A 19627-nucleotide genomic window follows, 5' to 3' on the forward strand; every position below is an offset into this window, starting at 1 on the left:
GAATCCGAGCACTATACTTACAATGCACGTAAACTCAGCAATTCATACTCAGAGTCGTAAGCAACAACAGATATACATAAGCCCATAAAACATCGTGCTATAAAACCAGCTTCTATTTTATATGAAACGAGAGCAAATATAGACTCGTTTATTCCGCACAATATTACGGATACGAACAGAATCAACCAGAATACGAGTATCATATTTACAATGCAATTCAAAGTGTGCAGTACATGCAAGAAGTCGTAGTCAGAAAAACGCTATGTTGAAACCACCTTCTTTTGTACTACGATACGAAAACAAATATGAAGGACTTTAAATCACTCAATAACAAAAAATATAGTGAACGATAGATTATAGGCTCTCTGCGATTGATCTCTGTATACAGGGTGTTTCAGAAGTGATGGCCAAGAATTTGCACTTGGAAAGTGTATATGAGTTTCTGCCCCGTGCTATTCCTGGAATTTTTACTGTTGGCAAGAAGATTGTTGTTTTGTTTTATTAATCAGGTTGAGATATCAAGCAATTCTATCGGTTTTATTAAATGTCAAAGTCTTTAAAGTCGATAGAAAGTCGCCAATTTCATTCTTCGCGCAGTTGAACATTACGCAGAAAAACTACGAGGGATTAATGCATGTTTTCGTCTGCTTATACAGTGGAGAAGAGTCAGCGGAAGAGTTTGACGGGAGTTAAAGACAGACTTTTCTTCAGCTGAAGTCATCATAGTTTTGCTGGAAGTGAAGCCATTAACAAATTCTGAAATTTTTGTGGAAGCTGGTCCTTGCCTACATAAGGGACGTTCTATTACTTCGATGGCTGCATTACCTTAGACTAGGTCACCAAGATTACCCCAGCTCAGTTCCTACAAAACGTTTTCTCCAACCTGCCGTCTCCATTGACAGCTAATTTAGAAAGAAGATGGGAAAGTATCACATAACGAGCGGCTGTACACAATAAACGTTGAGTTTACTTTTTATACGTGCAAGGATAATGGAACTCACTTTTTCCCGTAAGGAAATCTGCTTATAAGTGCGTTCTTCCCCCATAGCAAGATTGAATATGAGGCTGAAGGCCAGAGATGTAAGTTGAATAGAGATAACAGTTAGCAACACGAATGAAATTGCCACAACGTGCCGTCAACAAAGGGACATTTCTATTGAAAATGCAATGAATATTACCGGTAATAAAAGCGAATTGAATTCTTCATTTGTATGGCCATAGGATCCATAGTTGCTTTAGAATTATAAAATTATTTAAAATCCTTCTTTGCAACTGCTCCAAGTATTGCGGAAGATAACAAAATCACAGTTCAATGTCTCTGGTAGTAAACCGTTTACAGCTTTAGAAAGCAAAGCGAAATTGCGAATTGTTTCATTCTAGACCACTGGCAATATTTTAAATCAGTAAAAGGAAACACGCACGGTAAAAAAATGTTCAAATGTGTGTGAAATCTTATGGGACTTAACTGCTAAGGCCATCAGTCCCGAAGCTTACACACTACTTAACCTAAATTATCCTAAGGACAAACACACACACCCATGCCCGAGGGAGGACTCGGACCTCCACCGGGACCAGCCTCACAGTCCATGACTGCAGCGCCTGAGACCGCTCGGCTAATCCCGCGCGGCCGCACGGTAAAATAAATATGCATTTTTAGTAGTCGCAAACACAGGTTTTTAATGCCTTTAATAATCAACATTGAGTGTTAACCACGTTTAGTTTGTTAGAAATCTGAAGTACGGACAAAGTTTCCTATTGTTTATAGAATATGTGTAATCGATAAACTGATTATTAGCGAATGGTTATATAAAAGTCGCAGCTACTTTACGAAACAGGTGCTGTTAACGGTGAACATACATTAACAGACCACGGTTTTCTTATACCGTTAAGGCGATTTATTGCAAAATACAATGAGAGAGCTGGATTATACTTTTCTTCGTTGCCAGATAAAAACTAACGAGAAGTTTGTAAACTGTGGTGCTCAAAACTCACGACTTCTGTCATGGGCATTTCAACAGTTCATGTACCAGTCCTTCCAGAATACCAACAGGAACAGTTTCATTCACCTGCTGCTGCACATTGTCATCTGCAGCCAATGATGAGGCAGCTTGGAGGAGACTTAACAATGGTCCGCCGCTAGTCGACTTTATGATGGAGGCAAAGTTGATTTTATTTCAAAAAGAGTGCACCATTCAACAGTCCCAGCCCGTTTGAGGTTTTCTACGCAAAGCCTCAATTTAGGGAAAGTGGGGTTTAGTGATGCGAAATGGAAAAAAGATAAGGATACTTGGTCACATGAATATAGGGTAATATCAGCAGCAGCAGAAAGTGACGTAACGAGAGTAAAATTGTTTATGAATAGGAACGTAGGGCAGAGAGTGTGTTACTGGGAGCAGTTCAGTGATAGAGTTTTTCTCATCGGAAATGACATCTATATATCATAGTTCATGTACACATGGCGAAGATGATGGGATTAAGAAAATATGTAAGGATTTTGAAAGGATAATTCTGTATGTAAATGGAGATGATAATCTGGTGGAACGGAACGCGGTAGAAGGGATAGAACGAGTTATGAGAGAATATGAGGTTAGTAATAAGAATGAAAGGGAAAGAAGGCTAATTGAGCTCTGCAATAAATTTCAACTAATGATAACGAATATATTATTCAAAAATCACAAAAAAATGGCTCTGAGCACTATGGGACTTAACAGCTATGGTCATCAGTCCCCTAGAACTTAGAACTACTTAAACCTAACTAACCTAAGGACAGCACATAACACCCAGCCATCACGAGGCAGAGAAAATCCCTGACCCCGCCGGGAATCGAACCTGGGAACCCGGGTGTGGGAAGCGAGAACGCTACCGCACGACCACGAGATGCGGGCTTCAAAAATCACAAGAAGAGGAATAATTGGAAGGGTACGGAGACACGGAAACATTCCAAATGGAGTTATATTATGGTTAGACCAAAGTACCGGAACAGGATTTTTTTTACACACTACTTAATCTAACTTAAACTAACTTACGCTAAACGTACATGACATTAACATGATTGTTTCAAACCATTACTCAATATTTCTTATATATAAGCAACCACAGTTTTACGAGTTAAGAGGTATTTATAGTTTAAAGATTCATTTAAACACATTGTAGCAGTGGATGCGTGTAACCTATTCATAAAAATATACATTTGAAAAATGTATAAATATTTTAATGAGAGCTCACAACTGAGATTTTTCTCTGTGTACTAGTGTATAGAGTACATATGTAATTGTCTTTTGTAACAGAGTAGTGGTCATTATTAATTGCGTAACATGAATCCAGTAGCGTGAGCAGTAGCTTATAGGTATGGGCAGAAGCACGTATGTGGTCTTTCATGTACGGTCGTTCAGAGGTAGGTTGGTGAGTTGCATTGGGTGGTCAGACCACCGTGTGATCTAAGACACCATTCGTTGCACTTAGAAAATTTCTTGTGGTCGCGAGTTGAACATTTAGAAATTTCACGTTACTTAGAACAATTTCGTGAGAGTTAGCTCTGGACTATATCCACCAGGACAAAATACCTGTGTGGTTCATGGTAATTCTTTTTCTGCGACCACAGGAATTTTGATGTTGTTTATGCAGTTTAACTGGAACTCGCCACTATGTTTGTCGAGCCACTCCGTCACACTCCTGCTCTTGTGACATGGCGCATAATCCTGTTGAAAAATGCCACTGCGGTAGGAAAACATAATTGTCATGAAGGTGTGTACGTGGTCTGCAACCAATGCACGATACTCCTCAGCCGTCATAATGCCTCGAACGAGCTCCACTGGACCGATGGATGCTCACGTGAATGTTCCCCAGAACATAATAGAGCCGCGGCCAGCTTGTCTCTGTCGTGCAACACGGGTATGAAGGAACTGTTCCCCTGAAAGACGACGCATTCGCGCCCTCCCACTGGCGTGATGAAGAGAGTATCGGGATTCATCAGACCATGCAATGCTGTGTCACTGTGCCAACGTCCAGTGCCGATGGTCACGTGGCCATTACAGTCGCAGCTGCAGATGACGTGGTGTTAACATGGGTCGTCGGCTGCGGAGGCCCATCGTTAGGACTGTTGGGTGCACTGTGTGTCCAGACACACTTGTACTATGTCCAGCATTTAAATATGATGTTAGTTCCACCATAGTTCACCGCCTGTCCTGTTTTACCAGTCTGCCCAGCTTACGACGTCCGACATCTGTAATGAGGGGAGGACGTCCAATCCCACGACGTCCGGATGCGCTTTCACCTTGGTTTCACGACGTGTGGAAGACACTCACCGTAGTACTCCTCGAACACCCGACAAGACGTGCAGTTTTCGAAGTGCTATTGCCTGCGGGCCATCACAATCTGCTCTCAGTCAAACTGAGATAAATCGCACGCCTTCCCCATTGTACACACGGTCAGCACGCTCACTGATACAGGGTGTTTCAAAAATGACCGGTATATTTGAAACGGCAATAAAAACTAAACGAGCAGCGATAGAAATACACCGTTTGTTGCAATATGCTTGGGACAACAGTACATTTTCAGGCGGACAAACTTTCGAAATTACAGTAGTTACAATTTTCAACAACAGATGGCGCTGCAAGTGATGTGAAAGATATAGAAGACAACGCAGTCTGTGGGTGCGCCATTCTGTACGTCGTCTTTCTGCTGTAAGCGTGTGCTGTTCACAACGTGCAAGTGTGCTCTAGACAACATGGTTTATTCCTTAGAACAGAGGATTTTTCTGGTGTTGGAATTCCACCGCCTAGAACATAGTGTTGTTGCAACAAGACGAAGTTTTTCAACGGAGGTTTAATGTAACCAAAGGACCGAAAAGCGATACAATAAAGGATCTGTTTGAAAAATTTCAACGGACTGGGAACGTGACTGATGAACGTGCTGGAAAGGTAGGGCGACCGCGTACGGCAACCACAGAGGGCAACGCGCAGCTAGTGCAGCAGGTGATCCAACAGCGGCCTCGGGTTTCCGTTCGCCGTGTTGCAGCTGCGGTCCAAATGACGCCAACGTCCACGTATCGTCTCATGCGCCAGAATTTACACCTCTACCCATACAAAATTCAAACGCGGCAACCCCTCAGCGCCGCTACCATTGCTGCACGAGAGACATTCGCTAACGATATAGTGCACAGGATTGATGACGTCGATATGCATGTGGGCAGCATTTGGTTGACGAAGCTTATTTTTACCTGGATGGCTTCGTCAATAAACAGAACTGGGGCATAAGGGGAAGCGAAAAGACCCATGTTGCAGTCCCATCGTCCCTGCATCCTCAAAAAGTACTGGTCTGGGCCGCCATTTCTTCCAAAGGAATCATTGGCCCATTTTTCAGATCCGAAACGATTACTGAATCACGCTATCTGGACATTCTTCGTGAATTTGTGACGGTACAAACTGCCTTAGACGACACTGCGAACACCTCGTGGTTTATGCAAGATGGTGCCCGGCCACATCGCACGGCCGACATCTTTAATTTCCTGAATGAATATTTCGATGATCGTGTGATTGCTTTGGGCTATCCGAAACATACAGGAGGCGGCGTGGATTGGCCTCCCTATTCGCCAGACATGAACCTTTGTGACTTCTTTCTGTGGGGACACTTGAAAGACCAGGTGTACCGCCAGAATCCAAAAACAATTGAATAGCTGAAGCAGTACATCTCATCTGCATGTGAAGCCATTCCGCCAGACACGTTGTCAAAGGTTTCGGGTAATTTCATTCAGAGACTACGCCATATTATTGCTACGCATGGTGGATATGTGGAAAATATCGTACTATAGAGTTTCCCAGACCGCAGCGCCATCTGTTGTTGAAAATTGTAACTACTGTAATTTCGAAAGTTTGTCTGCCTGAAAATGTACTGTTGTCCCAAGCATATTGCAACAAACGGTGTATTTCTATCGCTGCTCGTTTAGTTTTTATTGCCGTTTCAAATATACCGGTCATTTTTGAAACACCCTGTACAAGCACAGTGCGTGTGTCATCCTTCGCCAGGTGACGCTGCTATCTCCTGGACGGGCTTACATCAATAGTAGGTCGGTGGTCATAATGTTCTGGCTGATAATATATATATTCGCTAACTAGTTCTTTTTGCTATTGAAATATTTGATGTAGTTGATGAGTGTTTGAGTATTTACTTGTTAAAGACATGGGATTAAAACAGACGGTGCACAACCGCCCCTTGTTGATTTCAGGAGAGCCATGTTAATAAAGTTTTAGGCCGTGCATTGCTCACACTAATCCAAAGGTAGCGCTGTAATTAGTGTTGTTAGGAAGGGATTGGTGCTGCCGTCGTATCGTGCAACCGTTTCTGTAAAAAGGAAAAAGGTAAGGGTTAAAATACTCAAGGGTCTAATCAGGATCAAGAAGATATTTTTTATGTTTGGCACTTCTGTTAATAAAAAGGCAGTGTTCTATGATTTTGTTAGTACCAAATTTAGTCCACAAGAAATACAAATGAGTACCACAAAAATGAGTAAATTGTGAAAGCAAAGTGAAAGGTATGTATGGAAGTTTAGACTGCGAAACAAAATAAGTATTGTCAGTGACATGAACTGTCCAACACTAAGGTTTTTATTATGAAGGACGTATTTTAGTTTTATGGTTCAAATGGCTCTGAGCACTATGGGACTTAACAGCTGAGGACATCAATCCCCTAGAACTTAGAACTACTTAAATCTAACTAACCTTAGGACATCACAGACATTCATGCCCGAGGCAAGATTCGAACCTGCGACTGTAGCGGACGCGCGGTTAAAGACTGAAGCGCCTAGAACCACTCGGCAACAACTGCTGGCTTTAGTTTAATGAGTGAATCTTTTCTAGGTTAACTTTAGGTCAATTTTTATGACTGTTTCACTGTCAAGACCTCATTAAATTATTTTAGTACTAAATATGAATCTCGTATTTTCATTTTTTTGCGGAATGCGACGCCGTGGTTGATGTAATAATTCTTTTTCACCATTTTACCTAACCACGTGGCACTTACACATTTTTTATTCACAATTACCCGTTTGCAAATGTAATCTATAGTTATCTTGAGCTCACATGGGTGCAGCGTAAGAAGTCCCGTAATACGAGGGCGTGCTGAAACGTAATACCCAGAATTTTTTGCTTGCAAACTCTTTAAGCTTTTTAAATAAAACAAACTTTATTAACGTTTTACATCTTTAAATAAAACAAACTTTATTAACGTTTTACATCTTTGTTCTTCGTGTGTACGTATTATTTCTCAACGCAGTCATCATGACGACGAACACATTTCTCGGAGCGAGAGAGGAATTTGTTGACACCGTCACTGTAGAATGATGGACTCTGTTGACGGAGCCATAACCTCACCTCCACTTGCATCGCTTTATCACTATCAAAGTGAAGTCCTCGAAGGTGTTCTCTAAGTACTGGAGACAGATGAAAATCAGATGGGCCCAATTCGGAACTGTATGGAGGATGATCGCTGACGGTGAACGCAAGGCATCGGGTTGCTACAGATGTCGCAGCGCTCCTGTCCTGTGTAGTATTGTCGTGCTGAAGGAGAGGACTACGAACTCTTCGAGCGCCGACATAGTCACATTACATAACGCCATGTTACACGCTACAATTTTCAGCCCTCTAGCAGTAGGGATCTGCAAATATGTAGATACGAAGAATTTGTTGGCAGATGATGGTTGAAGTGATCGCTGTATCAAGCAGAACTCTACAGATAACCATCTCTGAATGCTGGCCCCTATTTTGACAAGAACAGAGGTTGGAATCTTCCTGCACATCGGTCAGGTGGCATGAAGATGGAGTAGTAAATCGCCGAAACTGGTAGCCAAATAAAATAACAGTTTGGAAATTAGACGGCTGAAAGTTGTTTGATTTGACATTCTGTACTTTGAGAAGATAGACATACAGAGAAAGACGTAGAATGTTAATTACGTCTGTTTCATTTAAAAAGCTTAGAGACTTTTTACATAAAAATTTTGGAGCCATTACTTTTCATCGCGCCCTCGTACTGTGGCATATGTTTTCATATTTAGTAAAAACTAATTTTCATCCTTTTAAGTAAAAGAAGAAACAAAAAAATTCTATTCTTGCTTACAAAGGACAGCATACATACTGTCAGAGTGTGCGGTATGCCACAGACTGTAATACGTCGTCGATTTAATACATCGGGGCCGTGGTAAATAGTGCCTCTGGAATTCAGAAGGAACCGTCAGTGGGAACTCCTGCTATGGATGCATCGCCCGGAAGTAGCAGATAAGCAGTGCGTGAGGGCTTGCTGCTGTTCTAGCAGGCTTTATGCATCGGCTTAACGAGTCCCGTGTACTCAACGATGGCAACAGGTAGCCCGGATTATACGCCAGCGGCAAGAGGTGAATTTTCTCTCTATTGAGAAAAACCTGTTGCTGAGAGGACCTGAGCAAAGGAAGGGCCTGGGCATTGCCCAAAATTGGAGTCTTCAAATATGTTAAGACAAATAGAACAAGTAGACCGATTCTAGAAGATTGTTAACAATTTGGAGGCAGCCAAACGGAAGGGTTTGCTGTATTTTATGGATACGATGACTGAACTACAAGGGCTCAATTGTAGGTAGAGCAAGTGGTAGTCTTCGATTTATTGGTAGGATACTGACAAAATATCATCAACTTAAAAGTGAAACTACTTACAAAACACTTGTACTTCCCATATTAGAATATTGTTTAAGAGTGTGGGACCATTACCAATAGGAAATGCTTAACATATTCAAAAAAAGTTTTAATTAATTCATTAATTAATTTTAAGGAATTTCCGCCATTTGACTGTAAATTATTACATTTCTACCTCATACTACCATTATTTCGGCCTCATGGACATTCTCAAGTGCATGTTGAACTGAAAATTAATGAAGCACGCATATACATTGCAGCGCATAGGAACAGGAAGTTTTACGTAGGTTCCTAAAAACATTACTTACGTGCTATAAGACTTGTCCAAGTAACATGTTATCGTCGGAAAAGCCATATTTCTGGTCTTATAAACCAACTGTCATGTCACAGGATACGAATAAACATTAACTCACAATGTGGTTTATTTAACAACCAATACACTGCTGGTTACGCCAAATTGTCTAGTAATGGTTATTCACTGTGTACAATGTCAACCATGTATATATCCCGGATATTCACTCGTATCTTCTAACACAACAACTTGGTTATAAAAGCAGAATTACGTTTTTTCGGCGATAAGATGCCCCATAGACAGGTCAGATATGTTGTAACATGTAGGCAATGTTTTCAAATTCAGAATGACTTCTTGCTTCTATGCCCTGCACTGTGTATGTATGCTTTACCAATTTTCAGTTCAATATTCACTTGATAATGGATATAAAACCGAAAACATGATTGTGTGAAACAAATGAACAGTACGAGGCGCGTTTAATAAGTAATGTAACACGTTTTTTTTTCTGGAAGCAGATTGCTTTTATTCGGCATTCCAGCACAGCGTATTATTCCCCACTCTTTTGGCTACAAACCCTATTTTTCAACATAATCGCCGGCCGCTGTGGCTGAGCGGTTCTAGGCGCTTCAGTCCGGAATCACGCGGCTGCTGCGGTCGTAGGTTCGAATCCTGCCTTGGGCATGGATGTGTGTGATGTCCTTAGGTTAGTTAGGTTTACGCAGTTCTAAGTCTATGGGACTGATGACCTCAGATGTTAAGTCCCATAGTGCTCAGAGCCATTTGAACCATTTTTTTGCAACATAATCCCCGTTCTGTGCGACGACCTTACGCCACCTTACTGGTAGGGCCTGTACGCTCGCATGGTGCTACTCTGTAATTCGACTTTCGAGTCAACGTCTTAGTGCATAAATAACCTTCCCATCATTCGCTCACTGCTTCTCACGGAACGGATCCATCATTGGGCCAGATGGAAATCGGAAGGTACGAGATCCGTTGAAGTTTTGTGAGCTCCTCTAGGGAGCGCAGAATTGTGTGAGTCCTTGCGTTGTCATGGAGAAGTTGCAGTTCGATCCCATTTTTGTGGCGATGAACACATTGCAGGCAGGAGTTGCGGCCATCCGTCACGCGGGACATCGGACAAGTTTGCCTGACCTTGTTGCGATGACGGCAGAGGCCTCGTCCAACGACTCACCGTACGTCTGTTGAATGCCAGGTCTCCGTAGACATTATGCAATAGCCTACAAATATCTACAATGCTTTGGTTCTCCGCCAAAAGAAACGCAGTGACAACTCTCTGTTTGGGACGCACCTCCTTTACAGACGCCATTTTGAAGACTACGTATAGCGCACCCAGCTTTAGGGGCTGAAGCGGAAGTATTCCATGATGTTCCACAACAAATTTCGCATTTTCTCAACCGGAAATGGCCGAAAAAACAAATGTGTTGCATTACTTATTCAACCCCTCTTGTCTCTTGGAAAATAGTACACCGCTGCAGAGATAGTGCTGTACTTCTTTGAACAAGATTTTTCCTTCATGGGGGATACAGTCATTAGAGCTTTCTGGTGGAAATTTTCGCAATTTCACTGCAAATTACTATTCTTTTGCAATCAGAGCTGCTAGTCTGCATCTCGGAAAATAGTAAAACGTTTCAGAGGAGATATAAATTTATGTAATAAATAATGAGGGTATAAAATATACGCGAAAATGATACAGAATTGGTTCAAGACGATAGCATACGCTGTTCTGTCAAAAGAATAATGTAGGCTACATTACGAAAAGGTAGATTAAGTTCAAATGGTTCAAATGGCTCTAAGCGTTATGGGACTTAACATCTGAGGTCATCAGTTCCCTAGACTTAGAAGTACTTAAATCTAACTAACCTAAGGACATCGCACACGTCCATGCCCGAGGCAGGATTCTAACCTGCGACCGTAGCAAAAGCGCGGTTCCAGACTGAAGCACCTAGAACCGCTCGGCCACGTGGATTAAGTACAGAATGTATTTAGTCTCAAACAGATGCCGGAAAAAAGAAGAGAGTTTAACCTAACGAAGTACGTCGCCTCTGTTTACTATGAAAATGCTTTTGATGGGGAGCAGCTGTGGAGAATAATGCAATAGAATGGATATCCTATACATCTGATTCACGCAATACAAACATATAAAGCATGGTCTGAGGTATAAATTATAAGAAAATATTTTAATCAATCAAGGTGTGCGGCAAGGTTGTTGCAACTGTCCAACACTGTTTGACGTATACACGGATGAAGTAGTCAGAAAATGGGAAGGAAATATTCAACCCAGAGTAAAGTAACACATATATAAACAGGACGCTATTCGTTATTGTTATTCTAGAAGAACATGAAGACAAACTTCAAAGATAATTCTATTTGTTAAATTTTATTAGCATAAATTAAAATCTGCAAATACCTAGGAACGGAACAAAAGTTATGGCATGGTAATACAGTAATAGAAAAGCAATCTATGGAAGTAGTCTTCAGTCTTAATTACCTAGGCTGTGAACTATTTTTTAATGACGCCGAAGTGAAAGAGAAACTTCACAGATATATATCCGGAACAAATCCTAGCCTCCTGAAAGGTAAAACACGAGAGCAGACACAGATTAATTTCTATAGGTCTATGACTGTACTGTCGTGCTGTGTGGAGTGAGACGTGGATGAGTGAAATAAATTACAGAAGTAAAATACAGCCTTCGGAAATGAGATTCTTGAACAACAAGAGGTTACTCCCGAAGAGGCAGAAAAACGAATTAACGAATTTGCGATAAAAAATACTTCCTTTGACTGACAAAATACCACGAAACAGAGTAAACTGGAAAGACACGTACCAAGGATGGACGATAAGAGGCTCTCAAAGCTCGCTCTCGAATACCACGCTACTGAAAGAAGAGGCGTTGATCGTCACGTGAACAGCTGGTCGGAAATCTAATACCCGAACAAACTAAAAGCCTGTCCATGAAAATAAAGTTAATTATTTAAATATCAGATGCATAAAAATCATTGCCAAAATGCCTCAATTTCACAGTATTTAGAAATGTGTAGCTTTCTTCCTATCGAATATAAACAGCTAATTTTGCTGTCGAATATATTCTATGGTGTTCATTACTGATGTCATAAAATTTGTTGATCAAGGATCAACAGTTACATTGCAAAACAGATTTTTGCGTTTTTCTTGAATACATTAGTTCTCCAAACTTATTGCCTCTCTACTTTTCTAATTTTTCCACAGTAGATGCTTCAATTCTCCCCTGCAGCAGACATGCATTCCCACTAACGTAGTTCTCCGGCCTGTATTTGATACTATTAAACTTCTTGGTTCATCGATCATGGGTTACTCTGCTTGCAAGGATGCAGAATTCTTTTACTACTTCTACTGCATGCTCCGCAATTCTGATGTTCTACTTGTAGGAAATATGTCAGCTGGAATGACGTTAATTAAGTGTATCAGAAATACGTCAACGAGATTGAAATAATTCTCCCTGAATGTGGTCAGGTGCACACGCCCATAGCCATCCCAGGACCTGAGACGGAAAGCCTGATAATTTGAAAACGGGAAGTCTGTCACACCGCGTGCCAGTGACAGGTAAAAAGTCATGATTGTTAGCTGCATATACATACAGGCCGGGTTGGAATGGGTACGGTTCGTGAAAATGAAAGTTTATTTCCGCAAGTACAACGCACCCGTTTTCCCTGCTTTACTGAATCAAATAAATAAATAATACTTTTTCTGCTCTTCGTTACGACTGTATCAGGGCGTCATATCATTACTCCTCTTGCACTAATCTTAGGTTCACATCAGTAACGTTCCTGTACTATCCTACTGTTTTTACTGTTTTAGTCTGTTAGATTGCTCTATGGAGCTTTATCCGTGTAGCCGACTCCTAAGATATCATTAAAGTAATGTAAATCAGAAAAAATAGACAGTCAAAAAAGGACTTACTTCCATTCTGACTGTGTAACAGCTTTGATGCATAATGGTGAGCCATATAACTGATGCGACTGTTTCTATTCAAGTGTCATAAAAATAATATCGTAAATACAGAGATTTACTTTTGCACCAAATTTTTAAAATCCACACAATTACAGTGAAAGGTAAAGAGCTTGAGGCGCTGAATGTATTTTCATTCTGCTGCGGAGTGTGCTCTGATATAAAACTTACCGGCAGATTAAAACTGTGTGCCGGGCAGAGACTCGAACTCGGGACATTTGCCTTTCGCGGGCAAGTGCTCTACCAACAGAGCTACCCATGCTTGACTAACGCCCCGTCCTCACAGCTTTAATTCCGCCAGTACCTCGTCTCCTACCTTCCAAACTTCGCAGAACCTCTTCTGCATAAAATGGCTCTGAGCACTATGGGACTTAACATCTGAGGTCATCAGTCCCCTAGAACTTAGAGCTACTTAAACCTAGCTAACCTAAGGACATCACACACATCCATGCCCGAGGCAGGATTCGAACCCGCGACCGTAGTGGTCGCGAGGTTCCAGACTGTAGGGCCTAGAACCGCTCGGCCACACCGGCCGGCTCTCCTGCATACCTTGCAGAACGAGCACTTCTGGAAGAAAAGATATTGCGGAGACATGGCTTAGCCACAGGCTAGGGGATGTTTCCAGAATGAAATTTTCACTCTACAGCGGAGTGTGCGCTGATATGAAACTCCCTGGCACATTAAAACTGTGTGCCAGGCCGAGACTCGAAGTCGGGACCTTTGCCTTTCGCGGGCAAGCACTTGCCCGCGAAAGGCAAATGCCCCGAGTTCGAGTCTCGGCCCGGCACACAGTTTTAATGTGCCAGGAAGTTTCAGCTTGAGACGCTATTTACGGGAAGTTTAATAAGGTTGTGGGGTAAGGACGGTTGTATAAATTGACTGGTCATCTGTCAGGCGAGAGTGAAACCGAAATGGCGGACTGCCGGTGCTCCGGACACAGTGAAAATCTAGCGCAACATTTTTAAACACTGCGGCGAGCTGCAGCGCTGGAAGTGAACTTGGGCGGACATGTGGCGAAAACTGTGGCTAAGAGCCACTCAGGAAAGGGAAGAGGTAGCGCCCCGCGCTTCCTGTTCTGCTCCCTTCCTGCCGCGTTCAACTCAGCAGCCGCCGTACCAGCACTGTTTTCCAATCTGAGAATGCCACACGAGGCCTTGCGATTCCGAGGGCAACGGCAGCTACACACGGTCTGCAGCGAAGTAGCTGTGTTTACACGGTGTGAACTTATGAGGAGTGCAAAAGGTTTACTCCTGAACTCTCTGGAACAACTCGAATTCTTTGTACATTTCAAAAATAACTCGTCAACCCTGTTGAATGAACAGGTGGATTTTCGAGAAATAGGTTTCTTCGAATCATTTGAAGACATCATTTAAATAGACTACTGCTTTTCTGTTTTACTTTGATTCCAGTGATGTTTCCATTTTGTAAACTAAAATCTCGGAACAGATAGATACATATAATTATGTTGTTGCGGATCTCTTTTATCACCAGATTTTATACGCTGACGTAATTTCTCGACAAATGGTGGTTTATGGACTACCAAGTACACTGTTTTTGCAAAAAAAAAAAAAAAAAAAAAAAAAAAAAAAAAAGTTTTGTATTAAACGATATGAGCAGCATTCCAGTTTTACTACATAATCAGACGCTATTTTATAATCAGATTTTATACGTCGACGAAATTTTACCACAAGTAACGGTTTAGTAGCTTCCAGGTACTACTGTTCTATTGTAAAACAGGTCTGTATTACGAGTATGATTAGCCTTTTGCCGGCAACTTAGAGAAAAAAAAATGTACTGGAGCCACTTTAGAAGACACCATCCTGATTATCTTTGATAGCAACGATCGACCTCAGTCGTTATGGTAACACGTGGCGTCCATGATACATATATTTGAAAGATGGCCATCTTACTACGAAGTCTCCTTGGCAACGGCGTTCGTAGACTGCAAGTTCAGACCAGAAGAGTGCGCCAATGTTCTACTAAATGTAATCACTGTATAATTGTCGTACATGATAATTATTCTACATTTATTCTATACACACTTCCTATTGATTAAATAGCCGACGCTATGGATATATTATACTGGTTAATTAAATCATTTCCGTTAGATGGTATTACAAGAAATAAGAGAAATAATTTTTAAATTGTCTCGTTACAGTAACTCGTTATTTTTAACAGTCTGTTCTGTCCTATAGACACTATTTTTTATAATTACTCTCTTTTAGATAAACAGTATTTCTAAATATTACGTAATTTATGTAAATCGTTTCTCATTGCCTGACGATGACGTCATACAACACAAGCGCGCCACCACCAGTTCTATATAACGCAATGCCGCCTCGCCAACAGCATCATCATCAGCGACTGAGTTCCACTGACCATTCTGGACGCTGTCAAATTCAGTTGGTGGGTAACGACTCTTCGACTTTAATAAGTATAAATTGCTTTATTTTAAGTCATTGACTTCTTCATGTAAATGGTACGATTTCTACCCTTCACAGTGTTATTCTGAAGATGACATAAGACTAGGCCGAAACCGGTCATTTTGAATAAAATAGCCATTGCGGTCTATACTGTTTTTTCACTAATTTTATATAGCTTACAAGATCGCTTCTCTCCGAAAATGGTATCAAAAATTTTATAAGCTTGTTATGTAGTCTTGCTAATAACCAAACAACCGCCGTAAAACCTTACGTGAGAGCAGATACCTTTTCACGAGGATTTGGACCCATTTCCTCCCCCAGCTGCTGACGAGTGCATGGCGAAGGACTCGGTCAGAGCAGACTGTGGGTAATGCGGGGCACTAGTTACTTATGTGGTGTACCTATCTCCTTTCCATTCACTCATTTGCCCCCAACCTCAAAGAAGAAAAATGAATAATCTTAATATCCGTAGACGGATAATAAAGCAATAGTTTCTATTTATTACATGCATTTACCCACACAGATGAAGTTTTTGTAAATTTGATAACTCACATAAAATCGATTTCGAGGTTCTTAAATCCCATCGTCGCTTTAGACGCCTCGTGTAATGGAAAACGCAAGCACACTTTCAACAAAAGATCGGAAGCTAGCTTGGGTCTCTGGACCGAGGCAACCAGAGGCAAAAGATGGTTCACTATAAATCAGTAAGCTCGAAATAGAACTATGAAAATCTCTTTCATCCTACTATATGTGAAAAGTTGGTTTACTAACAATTTGCCAGGATTAATTGTAAAAAAAAAAGACGCATCACAATAACAGCTAGTTGACTAACAACCAAACCTCCAGATGTCAGACACTCTGATCCGTACAAAACGTTGCTATGTTTGATAGAGTATCAACCAAAACTCCGATTTAGTTCGTACTATGTGATGTCGTCCAGCAGAACGGACATAAACGTTAATCAAAAGCAATACCAGAACTATGGAGGCATGCGTAACTGTGAGCACCTAACAGACGCTGCGCCAGCCGCAGTGGCCAAGCGGTTCTAGGCGTTTCAGTCTGGAACCGCGCGACCGCTACGATCGCAGGTTCGAATCCTGCCTCGAGCATGGATATGTGTGATGTTCTTAGGTTAGTTAGGTTTAAGTAGTTCTGAGTTCTAGGGGACTGATGACCTCCGCTGTTAAGTTCCACAGTGCTCAGAGCCATTTTTTTGAGAGCCATTTGAACCATTTCTGAACACACGCTGCTTCCGTGGGGAAGTTGGTAAAGCGTGCTTATCACATGTAAAAGGGCGGTTTGGAGTTTACAGCAATGTTCCCCTTGCAGTCTGCTTTCGCTTCGTTTCTTTGAAAGTAGTAAACCTATGGGGCACATTCGTAGTTTCGCAGAATATACAATCAGAACAGAAAAATAAAGAAACAATTGTATCACATATGAGGAAGTAACAGTAATAATAATAATTAATAGCAAATAAAATAATATCAATAATTAGTTCATAACGTTCAACTAACGAAGCGAAAGCTGACAGCCAATAGAACATTGCTACAAACTCCGAAAAGTCCATTTTACCTGTCATGAAAATGTTCGCCCATATAACAGTTTCACGCGTAAGCACTTAAAAAAAATTATCGTCTGGGGGAGGGGGAGTTGAACACATGTCCCTCGCTATACTAAGCTAACGCTCTACCGCCTCTCCTACGCGCAGCCTGCTATTCACTCACTCACAGGTACACTTTTTGCAGTGCTTCGTAGATCTGATGATAGTGTTAATTATCGTTTACACATGATCTACTCTACGGCAGCACACAGCACGAACTAAATCGGTGTTCTGGTTCATATCTATCGAACACAGCAACGTTTGGTATCGATGTGTCTGACATCTGGCGGTTTGAGTGTAAGAATCAAGTTATGACAGAAGGGAAAAGGAAGTATTACCAGAAAATTCGTATTATTGTGTTGAATTAAGCATACAGAAACGGTCGAGAGATATCGGCACTTGCGTACCACAAAATCTGAGGTGCATCTCACTGATTTTTACTCTGTTACACACACTTACAGATAACTATACGTACACCAGAACTTTATTTGTTTGCTGCGACGTATTGTCTCAGTAACAGGCCCAGTTCATTTGTTCCTATAAAGGTACGCTTTAGATTACCTTTGATACTAAGACATATGCCGAATTGTAAATTACTTACCAAATATTCTCAATTGGGAAGCTCCCAGCCGTGCTACCAGCTCGCTGAGATTTGGTTAAAAGAGCCATGCTCCACAGTGGAGGATGTGTCACATAGCAAGTCCTGGCTTCATGAAAAAATTGGGAAAAATAAGTTCGTTATTAGACGAACACTATTACACATACACATGTCCGCCGCTCGTGGTCTCGCGGTAGCGTTCTCGCTTCCCGAGCACGGGGTCCCGGGTTCGATTCCCGGCGGGGTCAGGGATTTTCACCTGCCTCGAGATGACTGGGTGTTTGTGTTGTCCTCATCCTTTCATCATCATCCCGGAAAGTGGCGAAATTGGACTGAGCAAAGATTGGGTAATTGTACGGGCGCTGATAACCACGCAGTTGAGCGCCCCACAAACCAAACATCATCATCATCACTATTACACATGTGAAGTGAGTACCAACTCCTAGTTCCGAGCATGGTTCTTCGGAGGTTCTCTTCGGTTCAAGCTCTTTATTCTGGCCAGTTAGACTGACTGAGATCCTGAACATATCTCTCGGCAACTCAACACCAAGGGATAACAACGTTTAGCATAGAATAACGCAAACAGTAGTTGATCTATAGTAATAGGGAACTTCGGTGAACTTTTCTAGATACCAGATGCACCAAGAAATGTAACAAAGTGAATACGTCCCTGCTCACAAATCACGCAACTCACAAAGAGTATTTGGTTACCTGCAATTGCAACACATTCGACCACATTCGAGAACTGAAAACTAGAGCATATAACGAGCTTAAAGGAGCGTGTGAAGAAACACAGAGGCGCAGAGGTCACCAGTATTATAGTCCTATCGTTTCAGTTGCGTTTTGCACTTCAGTAGTCACTGTTGCGACAAACTCTTCGTTATCACTAATGTCAAAGTGGACATCCTCTAAGAGATTTGGTCTTTTTGCTACCATTGGATGCACTGTGTTTCTATCATGAGATGGTTTCCAACTTATATGTTCCAGGTATAAAAGTAAAGCAAGGGTCGTGGGATGCAATTAAATCAGGCGATGACAAGCGAATTTGGAAATGGAGATGTTGAAAGAGGTGGATGTGTTTTTTCTCTTTGCAAAATGACTTAAGATCGCAGAAGGAGAGGACATAAAATGCAGAGTGACAGGAGAAGGAAAGGTTTTCCGAAGAAGAGAAGTACGAAGGGACTAAAAAGAGTAAGTTACATATTATTATGGCAGGCGTAGTACGAGTAACTTTCACTGAATGCTGAACTGCAGTTCAAAGTGACACAGATACCGGATACTATTTTCAACATAGTCACCAAATCTCCGTAAACAGCGGTCGGAACGCGTTCTGCCAATCGTTGAAGTCTTCGATTACAGAAATCCACTTCTTGATAACGGAGCCATTCGAAGATCGCTATGTGAACGTACTCACTGTTCGAAAATCTGTGATTGCTGCGAATCAGTTCCTCCGTGATCGATGTTGGTGGCTTTCCGACCCGATCAGCATCATCCACATCAGTTTGGCGTTGGTTAAATTGTTGGACCATTTCACTCTGAGGAGAAGCGATATTGCATTTGTTCAATATACCACCGGAATTTTACCGTAAGTACAATTTACACGTTTTAAAAGAATCATACTATCTGTGTAATTCAACTTTGCAGAACTGTGGTCTCCAGGAGACCTGGAACACGTACTATCTTCTGGCAATGCGTCACTCTTGTTGTGCATTGGTGATGGCGTGGGACGACATGTGTGACCTACTTTCTAAAGTCCCCCCGTACTTTACCGCCAAACATAAATTTTAGGAAATAATTCCTTAATAGTTGAATTTCACATGGAATGCAGCATTATAGGGAGGGATGTGAACAAATCGCAGACAACGAACAGAGCATAGCAGTAAAGGAATACAGTGCTAGTGACGAATGCCGAGAATTAGATAGATAGAACTAATAAAGAAGTACTAATGTAGATCCGAAGAAACTAAATTTATTATAACATCTCATAAAGCGTTTATTAACTGCTGCAGTACTTACATTTGGCGACTAGTTTCAAACCTTATAGGCTAATTT

This window comes from Schistocerca cancellata, chromosome 2, assembly GCF_023864275.1.
Source record: "Schistocerca cancellata isolate TAMUIC-IGC-003103 chromosome 2, iqSchCanc2.1, whole genome shotgun sequence".
NCBI classification, from domain to species: Eukaryota; Metazoa; Arthropoda; class Insecta; order Orthoptera; family Acrididae; genus Schistocerca; species Schistocerca cancellata.